Here is a 4,818-nt window from a genome sequence, read left to right on the forward strand (position 1 = left end):
TGATTGGTGCTCCGCCGAAATTAGAGACCAAGAACCGGATTGGGACAAACTAGTAGTACAACCCGACCAAGACTACTTCCCCGACGAAGAAGAGTAGGCGCCAATACTTCCGATCAAGCCAAATAGGTAAGCAAGGTAAGAGAACTACGTGGACTTTGATTCCAAAATGCAATTGAGCATTGAGGATACGTAGGCATCTCAACTTATATTTCAACTTAAATTTTAAATTTAAGTTTAAATTTAAGTTGAGCTCAAGTCCTTTTCCTTTATTTCTTTTTTCTCCCCTTTATTTCGAATATGTAATTTTGTAAATTGTAATGAAGACTTTAAGTCTTTTGTAATTTATAATTTTGAAGTTGTAATTTCTAATTTTTATGTTGTAATTTGTAAATTTTAACTTGTAATTTGTAATTTTAAAGTTGTAATTTGTAATTTTGAAGTTGTAATTTGTATCAATAAAATTACATTTGTACATCGCTTCATTCTAATGTTATTTACGCAAGTTTTTTTACATTTTAAACTTGAATTACAATTTACAAAATGCAAAAAAAAAAAAAAAAAAAATCGGATAAACCGCCGAACCGCCGAACCGGCCCAGAACCGGGTAACAACCGACGGTTAGGCCGGTTCAAGTGAACCGGCGGTTCACGGTTCATAAACCGGAACCGTGCGGTCTTCGACGGGCCGGTTCCGGTTCCAACAAATCTTGAACCGGAACCGCCGGTTCCGAACCGTGAACCGGCGGTTCACGAACCGTGGTGACGTCTATAGAGAGCTAATGTGATCAAGCTAAACCCTGGGTTTGATTTCTTTTTTTTTAGGTTTGCAATGATCCACATTATTTAATGAATGAATAACAAATTGGCACATTTGTAATGTAAATTAGGGTGAATAAATTAAGAATTTAATTACTGTTTAATGGGCTTTGGAATGGATAGCACATTGGATAATTAAATACTAGTAGTACTAGTTTTTGCAAATGGTTTGTAACTTTGATTGATAGATTAGATTTTTTAATGAATTGTAATCAATAAGTTTTTGGTGTATTTATCAAATTTATGAAAAAAATCAATATTTATAATAAATATTTTTCAAATAGATTGCCACAAATTAATGGCTTATAATTAAGAGTCTATAATTACTTAATAATTAGTGGATTATAAAATAACGATTTGGTTTAGAAAATATATTCTAATTATATTAAATAGGTTTATAAATTATAAAATGAAGGATAAAGTGTCAAAAATTCCCATTGAGGCCTTTACTCAAAAATGTTTTAACATTTGCTAATTAATAGTATCATTTAGTACACATAGTTTTATTTTTGTGAGTAAAATTCCCCACAACAAATTTCCAACGATCGGAATGTCAATGTGGTCACTGAACATACAACTCAAATAAATTTATATGTATGTTCAAATAAATTTATAAAATTATACCCTACGCCTCAAATCTTTCAAGAACTACAAAAATGACATCTTCGTGATAGCTAGGCACAGGGCCGGACCTGAGGGGGGCAAGTGGAGCGGCCGCCCTGGGCACCCAAATTTGCAGGGCCCCTCCCTAGCCTCAGGTATATATATATATATATATATATATATATATATATATATATATATATATATATAGGGGAGCGTTATTCTCCTTTTCACATCTTAGATCCTTTTTCCTTCTTAATATTACGCGTTAGATCTAAGGCATCAACGGATCAGATTGATTCTATAAAACTGGTTCCGTGTTGCATTATAGAAGGTGGTTGTATGCATTACAGGGTTATTATTGTCATTTGACGGAAAAGTAACTGCCACATTTTGGTATCTGCGAATAATGCACCACATGGTCACGAGTAATGCATATAATTGACTATATAATGCACAATATGTGACCTGCAATGCATACGAATAAGATGTACCATGTTATGATGTTTGGACACACGTTTCTTGTTTCCCCTAAGGGTTTAATAAGCTTAGGGGCTAGGGTATAGTACGTAGACACGTATGTAATCTTCACATGGTAACGAGTAATGGATATAATTGACTATATAATGCACAATTTGTGAACTGCAATGCATACGAACAAGATGTGCTGTGTTATGATGTTTGACACACGTTTCTTGTTTCCCCTGAGGGTTTAATAAGCTTAGGAGCTAGGGTATAGTACGTACGCATTAATAACAAATTATAAAACGATACGAATAATTCACCAAATTGTCACGAGTAATGGATGTTATTAACTATATAATGCACAATATGTGAACTGCAATGCATACGAATAAGATGTACCATGTTATGATGTTTGACACACGTTTCTTGTTTCCCCTAAGGGTTTAATAAGCTTAGGGGCTAGGGTATAGTACGTAGACATTACTAACAAATTGTTGTTATTGGAATATATGTATGTGCATTATTTGGTTTAGGTAGTGCATTATGTAGCTGTTAATTGTCATTATCTTAGTATATTATGCATTATTAGAGGTATTGTGTATATGGGTTAATCAACGGATTGAAGATTACATACGTGCATTTAGTAATGTCTACGTACTATACCATAGCCCCTAAGCTTATTAAACCCTTAGGGGAAACAAGAAACGTGTGTCAAACATCATAACATGGTACATCTTATTCGTATGCATTGCAGTTCACATATTGTGCATTATATAGTTAATAACATTCATTACTCGTGACAATTTGGTGAATTATTCGTATCGTTTTATAATTTGTTATTAATGCGTACGTACTATACCCTAGCCCCTAAGCTTATTAAACCCTTAGGGGAAACAAGAAACGTGTGTCAAACATCATAACACAGCACATCTTGTTCGTATGCATTGCAGTTCACAAATTGTGCATTATATAGTCAATTATATCCATTACTCGTTACCATGTGAAGATTACATACGTGTCTACGTACTATACCCTAGCCCCTAAGCTTATTAAACCCTTAGGGGAAACAAGAAACGTGTGTCCAAACATCATAACATGGTACATCTTATTCGTATGCATTGCAGTTCACATATTGTGCATTATATAGTCAATTATATGCATTACTCGTGACCATGTGGTGCATTATTCGTAGCGGTTTCCAGCCATTATTAGATTACTATTGTACCCTCATAATGCACAAAATAGGACAAATAATGCAACACGGGATTAATTACCCAATGTTGATCTTGACCGTCCATTTCTCTAATCTAATGGCTGATATTAAGAAGGAAAAATGAGGAAATATAGGAAAAGGAAATGAATACATCCCTATATATATATATATATATATATATATATATATATATATATATATATAAACCCATATATCCTTTTCTACCTTTCTCTCTCTAAAATTCGCTCCTCAACTAATTTTATGCTTTGGAATATCTCTCGCTCAAGAGTCATGTCGCCATGTCGTCGGTATGCAATTGAAATTCGATTTTTTCTTCATTTGATTCTCTTTTGATTTATTTGAGCTCGTTTGTGGAATTGTGGTCCTTTCCCCCGTTATTTGCACCGGCAAAACTCTTCTTTTTTGTTGTATTTTGATTTGTTTGATCGATCGCCTGGCTTTGGGGTATATTTTCACATGATTGGGCGTAGTCGACTGTTTATTTCTTCGATTGTTTGTTTATAACTGTTTATTTGTTTTCTCTTGTTATTTGTGTCAGCTATCCAGATTCTCTGTTTTGATATTGCTACTCATCCACCGATCGTGATCGTGAGCCTTCATCAAGCAGCTAGAAACACAAGTCACCAAGCAGCAAGGAACACAAGAAGTCCAGAAGGTATGTAGACAGTAAGCAGCAAGGAACACAAGAAGTCAAGAAGGTATGTAAACACAAGTCACCAAGCAGCAAGGAACACAATGTCTTCTATGGACATTTTTGAGTATGTTAGAAAAATGGATTCTTATCCAAATATCTCAATTGCTTATCGCATATTATTTATTGTGCCTGTGACTGTGACATCGGCAAAAAGAAGCTTTTCAAAGTTGAAACTGTTGAAGAATTATTTAAGATCTACGATGTCTCAACAACGGCTGAACGGGCTTGCCACTTTATGTATTGAGAAGAAATTATTAGACAAGGTTGACAACAACACCATCATCAACGACTTCGCATCAAGAAATGTTAGAAGAAATTTTTGAAGGTAATATGTAATAATTATTTGAAGTGAATTTCTTTTGATATGCTATTAGTTTTTTGCTGAATGAAACTTATTATAAAATGGAAGGAAAAAATATATAAATAGGGCCTCAACTTTTAGTCTCGCCCCGGGTCTTTGGAACCTCAGGACCGGCGCTGGTTAGGCATCTATGATTAGAGAGCCAAAGCCACCATAAATCAAATTCATCATCACAAATTCAATTCATCTGAAATTGCAATGAAGAATCTAAGGGGGAAAGGCTGAAACGAAGAATCGAAGGAGAACAGGAATAGTGTATTTTATTCAATTCATATGTGATATGTGGGTTTATTTGTGAAAAACGCTATAATTTTATTTAATAGTAGTATTTTGTTTTTCTAATTACACATCGTACAAAATTGCCATGTAGACTAGGGACAATTTGATGTCGAACAAGAATATTTTTTATTTTCAACTGCCACGTCGACGATTGATGTCGATAATTTTTTGCAGAGTATTCTATTCAAAAAATAGAAACGTTGGTACTAAATGTAATAAGCTAAACGCTTGGGCATTTTTCGAGTAAAGGTCCGATGGCACATTTTCGGCCCTTTACCCATAAATGAATGGTTTAATAATAGAGCTAAATTAGTGTTGGTTTCTGGGATTACAAAGATAACTACCGGGCGTAATACAACCCAAAAGA

Source organism: Salvia splendens, chromosome 13 (genome assembly GCF_004379255.2).
Source record: "Salvia splendens isolate huo1 chromosome 13, SspV2, whole genome shotgun sequence".
Classification (NCBI taxonomy): Eukaryota; Viridiplantae; Streptophyta; class Magnoliopsida; order Lamiales; family Lamiaceae; genus Salvia; species Salvia splendens.